This window comes from Macaca mulatta, chromosome 18 (genome assembly GCF_049350105.2).
Source record: "Macaca mulatta isolate MMU2019108-1 chromosome 18, T2T-MMU8v2.0, whole genome shotgun sequence".
In the NCBI taxonomy this organism is placed as follows: domain Eukaryota; kingdom Metazoa; phylum Chordata; class Mammalia; order Primates; family Cercopithecidae; genus Macaca; species Macaca mulatta.
The window spans coordinates 16,310,893-16,322,111 of NC_133423.1; the positions used below are offsets into that span (position 1 = coordinate 16,310,893).

General features: G+C 36.1%; 1 pseudogene; it reads left to right on the top strand.

Annotated features, from left to right (window-relative positions):
- The first annotated feature begins 10,899 nt into the window (after positions 1–10,899).
- LOC114673881 (U7 small nuclear RNA) lies at positions 10,900–10,952 on the top strand (annotated as a pseudogene).
- The last annotated feature ends 267 nt before the right edge of the window (positions 10,953–11,219 follow it).

The following is an 11,219-nucleotide window of genomic DNA, read 5'->3' on the forward strand; positions in this document are numbered from 1 at the left end:
TGCTGCTGAAGTACTGGGCACATGACTCTTTTCATTTGTCAAAATCTATATAGAATGAACTTCATTATATGCAGAATTTTTGAAAATCACCCAAAATTTTAAGGGATTCCAGGATGGGGTACAGACAGTGACATAGAAATCTTAATGTATTACAAATGCATGGCATGCCATCAGTGAAGGGACTGGAGGATAAAAGGGAACTGACCAAAGTAACTGGAAAACAATGTTTTTGCTGAATACTATAAGACTAGAGACAAAAAGAACTATACGTGAACATTGTATTCTAGTCAGTAAACTGGTTTCTCACAACCATATGGGTTGAGCAGTTATGAAACAATTTAATATGTATTATGGGTTTAAACATGTAAGTAATAAATTATAGATGAGAGCCACGTTTCTCACTGTCAGTAAAAATGTTAAAATAAGCAAGGGAGGAGGCCTAGAATGAGCCCTGATATACTAGATTAGCATCAGAGCCATCAGTATGCACTGTATCAATATGCACACACACACTCTTCAACACATGCATACTCATGGTTGTGTGTGTGTGTGTGCATATTGATAAAGACTAATTTTAGAGGTGTGCATTTCCATGGCTTCTTACACATACACATACACTCCCTAGCTCTGTCCACTGAGAGATCCTAGAAATAATGACACCGCAGTAGCAATATGCACATTCAGCACTCAGCTGTTGTTTTCCAGAGACCATTCTCCAACAAGTGTAAGCGAGGGATTTTAGAAAATGGCTGAGTCTAACCTGGGGCAGAAAAAGTACAAGATGAGCTGGGAGACCCTGTAGTGTTAGGAAGAAATATTAAACAAAAGGAAGGAAGGATGGAAGGAAGAAAGGAAGGAAGGAAGGAAGGAAGGAAGGAAGGAAGGAAGGAAGGAAGAAGGGAGGAAGGAAGGAAGAAGGGAGGAAGAAGGGAGGGAGGGAGGGAGGGTTAGAAGGAAGGAAGGGAGGGAGGGAGGGAGGGTTAGAAGGAAGGAAGGGAGGGAGGGAGGGAGGGTTAGAAGGAAGGAAGGGAGGGAGGGAGGGAGGGAGGGTTGGAAGGAAGGAAGGAAGGAAGGAAGGGCAGAAAGTAAAAGAACAGAAAAGGTAGCGGTTCATCAGACACAGGAGCCAACTAAAAGAATTCTCAATGTCCGCAGATGGAAAAAATTAAACAGAAAATCAACACTGATATTATTGAATTATAACCCAAAATACAAAATGAGTATACAGGAGTCAATATTAATATAAATAAATAATTCAATAAACAAGGAAGACAGAACTAATCTTTATGAAAGAATTCCAAGTAATATGTGTGGACACTCCCTCTTCCAAGAAGTAGAACTTAATTCTCCTCCCATTGAGTGTGGACTGGAATTCACAACTTATTTGTAAAACGTAGAGCAACATAAGAGAAAAATAGAAACTTTACAGAGAAGGAACCTGATAGACACCAAGTAAACCAAATGATCAATGATCGCCAGTCAAGTCGTGTGGATATTCTGTAACTGCTAATATCATGCAATGAGAAATTGTTTCAGTTAGGATTCTCCAAAGCAACAGAAATAATAGATCATAGATGATAGACGGATGGATGGATAGATGATAGATAGATAGATAGATAGATAGATAGATAGATAGATAGATAGATAGATAGACAGACAGACAGATAGATAGATACATTTATCTTATGGAATTGGCTCGTGTGATTATTGGGACTGGCAAGTGTGAAATTTATAGGGGAGACTAGCAGCCTGGAAACTCAGGCAGGATTTGACAATGCAGCCTTAAACAGAATTCCTTTTCCCCAAAGAAACCTGTTTTTGCTCTTAAGGCTTTCAAGTGATTGGGATGAGGCCCAGCCACATTGTGTAGGACAATCTCTCTCACTTAAAGTGACTGTAGATGTTAATCATGTCTACAAAATCATGTCTACAAAAATACCTTCACTACAACATAAAAATTAGTGTTTGATTAAATCGCTGGGTAATACAGACAGTCTCCAACTTACAATCGTTTGACTTAGGATTTTTTGGATTTACAATGATGCAAAAGCAGTATTCATCCAGTAGCAACTATACTTTAAATTTTTAATTTTTCATCTTTGTCCTGGGCTATCAATATGCTATCAAAATGCTGGTGAGTGGCTGCAAACAGCAGTTCCTAGTCAGCCACAAAATCACAAGGATATACAAATCAGACTCTAGAGAACTGTATTGCCAGATAACTTTACCCAGCTGTAAGCTAATGTAAATGTTCTGAGCATGTTTAAGGCAGCCTAGGCTAAGCTGTGATGTTTCTTCATAGGTTAGGTGCATTACATGTATTTTCAACTTAGAATATTTTCAACGAACCCTGTCATAAGTTGAGGAGTGTCTTACAGGTCATCCAGCTTGACACATGAGACTAGAAGTACACCTCACCTTTTTGTATTTTTCGTTCACACCTGTATTAACCCCAATCTAATCATGAGGAAACATCAGGCAAACACCAATTGAAGAGCATCCTACAAAATACCTGACCAGAAGTCTTCAAAAGTTTCAGTCATGAAAATTCTTTTAAAAGAGAAAGTAGGACAGACTGAAGGAGGCCAAAGAGATGTAGTGATTAAATAAAACATAATATTATGGGTTGGATTCTGAAACAAAGAATATTTATGGGAAATCTGGTAAAGTCTAAATACCTATATACCTCTATAAAACAAAAACAAAATCTACATAAAACAAAAAAGTAAGAAACAAAAGAAACTGGGCAAACATCACATGTAAATTCATACAATAAAGATTCTGTAATATTAAAAATTATTTGGTATATACATACTTACTAGTGTAGAATAATGTTCATAACATATTGACATTTGGAAATAAAACCAAATTACATTAATGAATGTATATCTAGTGGTTAAAATATGTAGTTACAGTTTTGCCGTCTCGGATGTGCAGTGAGGTAAATCTACTTATTCAAATATACATTAAAAGCACAATGCCCCTATTCACTGTTGGCAAACAGATACATTTTGTCATTCATAGCAACTTAGTTCCATCTGACTGAAACTTGAGTTTCTTTGGGATAGGTATTCAGTTATCCTGAGAGTCATCACCTCCCATTCTCTCCTGAAGTGATCCCAGAAGGGCATAGGCATCTGGTCACCCTGGGGATGGTCATCAGGTCTGAGTGTTGTTTTCCATGCTAGTGGCCTTCTCTGGTTGTAACTCATTTCTTCTGCTCCCTTCTGGTTTTTAGTACTTATCCTGTGCTGAATATATCAGAGCTTCTAGTTCTATGGTACACATTTCTGTTCCCAATTTCTAGCTTATCTGGATATACACCCTCAACTTCGGGAACTTCTATGCTTCTCCAGAGATGCCCAGGGTAACTATTTACACATTCTTCCAAATTAATTATAGAAGAGAGACATGTGGGCTGGGCGCGGTAGCTCACGCCTGTAATCCCAACACTTTGGGAGGCCAAGGCAGGTGGACAACAAGGTCAGGAGTTCAAGATCAGCCTGACCAACATAGTGAAATCTGTTTCTACTAAAAAAACAAAAAAATTAGCTGGGCATGGTGGCGGACACCTGTAATCCCAGCTACTCACGAGGCTGAGGCAGGGGAATGGCTTAAACCTGGGAGGCAGAGGTTATAGTGAGCCAAGATAGCGCCACTGCACTCCAGCCTGGGTGACAGAGTGAGACTCCATCTCAAAAACAAAATGAAACAACAACAACAAAGAACAGAGACACGTAAGTGGCTTTTGCCAGGCATCTTTCAGCCGTTATTGCTCTACTGCTCAGGAATCACACTGGTAAAGGAGTTTCTCTATGAGGATTACATGCTCCCAGCCCTGTGGAGAGGAAGCGGAGGAAAACAAAATTCGATTCCATGATAATTAGCAGCATTCCGTTTAGAATGAAAAAAATACATATACAAAAAGAAATAACGAACAGTTATATAATCAAATGCACACAGAAATTACCACTGGAGGCTGGGTGCAGTGGCTCACACCTGTAATTCCAGCACTTTAGGAGGTCGAGGCGAGAGGATCACTTGCACCCAGAAGTTCAAGACTAATATGAGCAGCATAGTGAGGCACCGTTTCTACAAAAACTAAAAAAATTAGCTAGGCATGGTGATGTACTCCTGTAGTCCCAGCTACTCAAGAGGCTGAGCAGGAGGATGGTTTGAGCACGGAAGATCGAGGCTACAGTGAACCATGATCACACCACTGCACTCCAGCTTAGGTGACAGAGTGACAGCCTGTCTCAAAAAGACAAAAAAGGAAGAAAGAAAGGAAGAAAGGAAGAAAGGAAGGAAGGAAGGAAGGAAGGAAGGAAGGAAGGAAGGAAGGAAGGAAGGAAGGAAGGAAAAGAAAAGAAAAGAAAATTACCACTGGATAGCAAATATTACATCTAAATTCTAGTCTTGCATGTATATAGTTTCTACTTTTCTAAAATATAAAACAAAAGTCTAAATACTTATTTTTAATACTTTTCCATACAGAAGTACAATTCTTATGCCCCTCCCTTCAAAAATGAAGTTCTATTATTTTTAGAGAATGCTTTCATCCAGGACAGCTCAATGATCACTTCTGGAGCTGTGTTGCAAGATGTGTAATTGTTTTAGAATTGGTTGCTATGTGAAATAGGCTTATATGTTCTGACAGTGTGTTAATACAATAAAATAACTTTTTAGTAGCAAAAGAGTTACAATTTTTCATTGGTTATAAGTTTTTTTTTTCTTTTCCACTGCCATCTCTTTGTAGATAAAATGGAATTTCATAAGCTCTTGTTTTTCAACATCAGTTTCTAGGAGATTTTTTCATCAGGATGCGTTGTTCAAGGCTAAATACGGCTCAGAGAAAAATCCATCCAAAAAATCCTTAAAAAGATGTATTGTATTGTGCTTAATGGGAGATATTGTTACCGTAAAAATACATTGTAAGTTGTAACCTTGAATGTTTGTTTACTAGGACACTGGAAAGTAAATATAATAGCCTTATTTTCCAAAAGAGATAAGTTGCCTGTCCTCTGGTATCTATGCGATATTTTCTAAACAATTTTTTTCAGGAATTAAGTACTCTTTTTAGCATCAATAAAATATTTGTTATTTATTTTGTAGATAGATAGATAGATAGATAATATTATCCAGGTATAAGCTTCTGGCTTACATTACATTCTTCTGTCTCTTCCTCATCTTATAAGGACATCAGTTTTATTGTATTAGAGTCCCACCATTATGACCTCTAAACATAGTCACATCGGGCAGAGATTTAGGCTTCAATGTAGGAAGTTCAGCGTGGGACAGAGTTCAGTCTATAACAAGCAATAACAGTTCTATAAAGATTTTTATCCTAAAATGGGATTGAGCTCAAAGATTGTATGGGTTTGAGGTGAAGATTTGTTTTGTTTTTTGTTTGTTTGTTTATTTTAGATCAGGAGATGTACGTTCAGATGCTGATGGAAATAGTGAGATAATAGTGATGAGCTGATGGTAAAGGTGAGAGAATACTCCCCAAAGCAAGTCCTCTAGAGTTGCGGCCAGACATATGACAGAGAATGGGGAGGTGTCACTGTTTGGGTTCCCCAGAAAGCAGAGATTCAGATGGAGCTTAGAGCATAGGATGTGTACTAAGGAATACCTCCGGTGTCAACACCTGTGGAAGGGAAAGAACGGAAATAAGGCTGGACAGAGAGAGAATTTGAGCTCTGATGCATGCCCAGCAGCTGTGGAAAGAAGACTTTTATTAAAGGAACATCTGGGAGTCCACCACAGTCCATCCATGCCACCGTTTGGATTCAGTTGTCTATATACTTTCTGAAAAGAGCTCTTCCACAAATCTTCCTGGAGAAAACTTAAATAAGGAGGAGCTGTAGGACAAACTACAGCCCCACTAACACAGCTTGTGCCGGGCCACAACTGATTTCAGCACTGCCCACTTCCACTATCCATGAAAATATCTGTTTCCTTCCATTATCCCCTCTCCCCTAAGCCACTGTGTCTGTATTTGACTGGAATTGCTACATTTGTCCTTTTATTGTCAAAATGGGGCAAAGGGACATAGAGGTGTTTAAGTAGATCACATAACTCCAATCTTTCCTGACCACCTTAAAATAATCACCAACAATTACATTTTCTTTGGTGTCATATCCTCTTCTTGCTTGCATGCCTATATTAGGCAAATATGTTTATACTCATATTAAAGATGAGAAAACAGGTTCAGAGAAGCTAAGGTTGCAACTTGGAGATAGTGGATCTGAAGTATGAACCGCATGTTTCAGACCCTTAAAGATCAAAGATATCTAAATCCACTAACTTTAGAAAACAACATGTCTCATTCTTTTCATTTATAAAACGCAAATTGTTTCACAACAAATATAGCCGTGTGTTTATTCCAGGGAAATGGTTAAGTAACAAATTAGATTCAGTCTGTAACAAATTTTCTAAGTGTGTAATAGGATAGTTCAAATATTGATGAACCAAACCATTATGGCTTTCTATGATAATGAAGTTGTATTACTTTTGCATTCACAAAAAAAATTGTTAAACTACTGCTAATTGTATATAACAAACGTTCATTCAATAACGATTTTGAGTACTTAGTATGCAAAGGTGCTTTTCTAAGTACTTGGTATGACAAGATAGAAGAGATTTGGGGTTCGCCATCAAGGATGTAACAATTTGTGAGAAAGAACAGAATGAAATTTGTTTTAAAAAGTAAGAGAATAGCAAACGGGGTACGTACAACATTAAAACTAAGAACAATGAAGAAAGTACTTTAGATCAGTGGTTCCCAACCTTTTTGGCACCAAGGGGCTGTTTCGTGGAAGACAATTTTTCACCGCAGGGGTGGGGTTTCGGGTGAGGGAGGTGGTTTGGGGATGAAACTGTTTCATCTCAGATCATCAGATCATCAGGCATTAGACTCCAATAATGAGCGTGCAACCTAGATCCCTTGTATCGCAGTTCCCAATAGCTTGCGCTCCTATGAGAATCTGCTGCTGCTGCTGATGTGACAGGAGGCGGAGCTCAGGTATCAATGCTCCCTCCACCACTGGACGCCGCTCACCTCCCGCTGTGTAGCCCAGTTCCTAACTGGCCACGGACCAATACTAGTCTGCAGCTCCCTGGTTGAGGACCCCTCATTTCAATGATGACTGAGGTCAAGTTTCCTACATACATGAAAAGCAGGGAAAGCCCTACTCGCTCATCACTAGATTCTGAAAAAAAGGCTGTGAGAGAATACTACAAGCTTCTTGCAAATAGATCCAAATATTTGCAAGACCACACTAGAACAATAAATCTAGTTTCAAACATCAGGCACAAAACTACAACATTTATCTTTCATAAATGCATGGTACATAGTTTTCTTTAGCAAATATTTATTAGATGAGTTTTAAAAATATATGTATTTGTAATACATATACCATATTTTCAATCTGACAATCCCAGTGAGTACAGCTTATTGTTTTGAGCTCAGTTTGACAAGTCAAACAATGAAATGTTCAAGTCGTATTCCTATTTCCTTCTATTCAACTCTGGACAAATTAGCTAAGTTCTCTTTATTTGAAGTTATTTCTAATATATGTTTTGTAAGGTTTGGTGAGTAGTATGTTTATCCACATAAAAACCTTTGCAGTCACCAATATTTTGTAAATGCTTAATAGTCACCAACGACAGTTCAGAGCTGCCCCGATAGCAAGCATTCACCCTCTTCTAAAATTAACAAATAATATTTTCTTTGAGAGTATTATTATCTTTATTCATAGAACATGATAGTAAATTTCACAATATTAAAACAAAATAATTTCACAACATTTAGAATAGTATCTAATTTGATCTCTATAATAAAAAAATTTGGTAAAGCTCTTGTTCTATTCTATCACAACATAAAATATCCATGGGGAAGCAAATTATTATTCCTACATGCAGTCTCTATTTGCTAGTGCCATTTATAATACTCTAATGAAATGATTTTTGAAAGTACTTACTTAAAAGAAGACAATGTTGTGTGTTTCATTTTTTCAACTGTAAGTAAGCATTTAATAAAATACTTTCATGAATTCAATGGGAATATGTATAATTATGAGCAATTAGAGTTAAAATTAAACCCACAAATCAGGAAATTCAAAAGCTAATATCCAAAAACAATGTTAGTTTTGAAAGTGTCATAAAATAATACACATAATTTAAAAGATTAATATACTTTTAAATATTTTAAGCATATTAAATGAGATAGCAAATTATAACAGTAAAAAATATTTCTGAGCTATTTCAGAGACTGCCTAATTATTACATAACAGTTTAAATAAATATAGGATAGAAGCTATGATTTTTTTGATTCCTAAAAATCAGAAATATGTATTATTTTAACATCAGGACATCCAAAATGACTAATTGATTTTGTTTCTAATCAAAGGAAATAACTGATATGGGGGCAGAAAAAACTTAGAATCATATAGCTCAAATGGAGAGAATCACAGAAACCCAGAATGGTTTCATAAATTTAAATACAAATAAAATACTTTTATTTAGTTGTGGATAGATGGGTAGATGGTGTCAGGAGATTCATATTTCTAGTCTACTAGTTTTGAGACTGTGAAGTGATACTTATGTATTATTCTTCATCATATATCCATCATTTAATAGAAGCGTTTTAGAAAAATTTATATCCATCACCTTGTTATTTTTGTAGTTCAATATTTAAGTTTCTGTCTCCATCAAGCATCTAAAACTGCAAATGAAGTCTCTCATATGAATCTAAGTAAGCCAGAAAAAGCCATTTCTAGAACAATATCTAATTGTAAAGTCATGGTAGCCTAGCTTATGATTCTTGGCAAATAACATTTTGTCCTGAGATTTTACCATTTTTATAGAAAGTAAGGGATTAATTTGTCTATATACAATTTATTGTTAATTAAAATATAAATATTCATTTCATATTAGGCATCATATAAATGATTTTGCATATAGCACCATCTGTAATAATGAAAATGGACAAATTGGGAATAAAAGTTTATATTCTCATTTACATAGCATATATCTGCACAAAAAATTTGTATCACAAGTGTTTGTATTTTTTTAAAAAAATGTACAGAGGGGATTATGAATGTAGCAAATGTTTGCTATCATTTAAAAAAAAAAAGTCACCTGCAAACATGTAGAAAGTGTTAATGCCATTCCTTTTGCAGACTTTGCCAGAGTTTTCCTCCACTAGTTCTGGTAGTGGACAACTTTTATTTCTGTATACCAATTTTTACTGATATAGACGTTTTGCATTACTATATAAATTTTAGACTCTATTTGTCATTTTCTACTCTCTGTCTACAAAATCAAACAAACAAAAACCCAAAATAATAACAAACAAAACCCTACTAGCATTTTGAATGGAATTGCCTTGAGTCAATTGACCTATTTGGATAAAACTAAGATTTTACCAACACTGAGAGTTTCAATCCAAGGCTGTGAAATATGTTCGCATGTATTTAGGCACTCTTACTCATCTCAACAATATTGTGTAGTTTTTAATGTACAGCTCTTACATGTGCAATTTTAATTTAAATCTAACTAGGTCATGTTATTTTTAAGATATTATAAATGATGTTTTACAAATCATTCATTTTCCAACTCTTCATTCCTAATATATAGGAATATAGTTGACTTTTGTATACCTTGTATTTAGATGGAATTGTCCAACAACAACTGCACTGATACATATTCTATCCTACATGTACTTACCCTGACAGTCCTTCAAGAGATGGGGTATCTATTTTCTCCCTTTGAACCCGAGTGTATCTTTCAAAGTGTTTTAGCAATATTGACAACAGAATTCCACCAAAAAAAACAGGTTTTATGACTTCCAAGAATTATTTTTAAAAGACAATTTGACTATATTCCAATAGACTATCTCTATCTCAAGATTCTTGTGTTTGTACCCTGCACATCAGGTTGTGAAGAAACAAAGTTACCTGTAGATGTTCTGGCCAACAGCTTTGGACAGGTCTCCACCCAACAGGCAGCATCCTGTAAGAAAGAGAAAAGTCACTATATAATGACAAAAGAGTCAGTTCAGCAAGAGGGTATAAAAACTGTACATATAGATGTTCCCATCACTGGAGGACCCAAATATATAAAGGAAATTTTAATATATCTAAAGGGAGAAATACATTGCAATACAATAATAGTAGAAAATGTCACCACCCACTTCCAGTAACGGACAGATCATCCAGACAAAAGTCAACAAGGAAGCATTGGAAATGAACTACAGTCTATACCAAATGGACCTAATTGACATTTACAGACAATTTATCCAACTGCTACAGAATACACATTTTTTTTTTTTTTTTTTTTTTTTTTTTTTTGTTGAGACGGAGTCTCGCTCTGTCGCCCAGGCTGGAGTGCAGTGGCCGGATCTCAGCTCACTGCAAGCTCCGCCTCCCGGGTTCCCGCCATTCTCCTGCCTCAGCCTCCCGAGTAGCTGGGACTACAGGCGCACGCCACCTCGCCCGGCTAGTTTTTTTGTATTTTTTAGTAGAGACAGGGTTTCACTGTGTTAGCCAGGATGGTCTCGATCTCCTGACCTCGTGATCCGCCCGTCTCGGCCTCCCAAAGTGCTAGGATTACAGGCTTGAGCCACCGCGCCCGGCCAGAATACACATTTTTTTTTTCCACCAATACATGGAGCATTTTCAAGGAGAGACTATTGGTTAGGTCACAAAATAAGTTTCAACAAATTCAAAAGGGTCAAAATCATATCAAGTATCTTTTATTATTGCAATGTTATAAAACTAGATAATAAAAATAAGAAGAACTTGAAACTATACAGACACATGGAAATTAAACAACAAGTTCCTGAACAATTAATGGGTCAATGAAGAAATTAAGGTGGAAATGTAAAAATATATTATTAAGTGTTACAGCTCTTTTAGATTCTGTCTAGCAAATTTTCTGGTGAGAAACCCTCCAATATAAAAATAAATGAATAAATAATTTTGAAAATAAAAATACTTTAAAACAAATGAAAATGGAAATACAATGTACCAAAATATATGGCATATGGTAAAATCAGTAGTAAGAGGAAGGTTTACAGCTATAAACAACTACATCAACAAAGTAGAAAGATTTCGAATAAAAAACGTTGTGATGCACCTGAGAGAATCAGCAAAGCAAGAAGAACAAATCCACCCCAGAATTAGTAAAAAGAAAGAAATAACAATTTCAGATAAGAA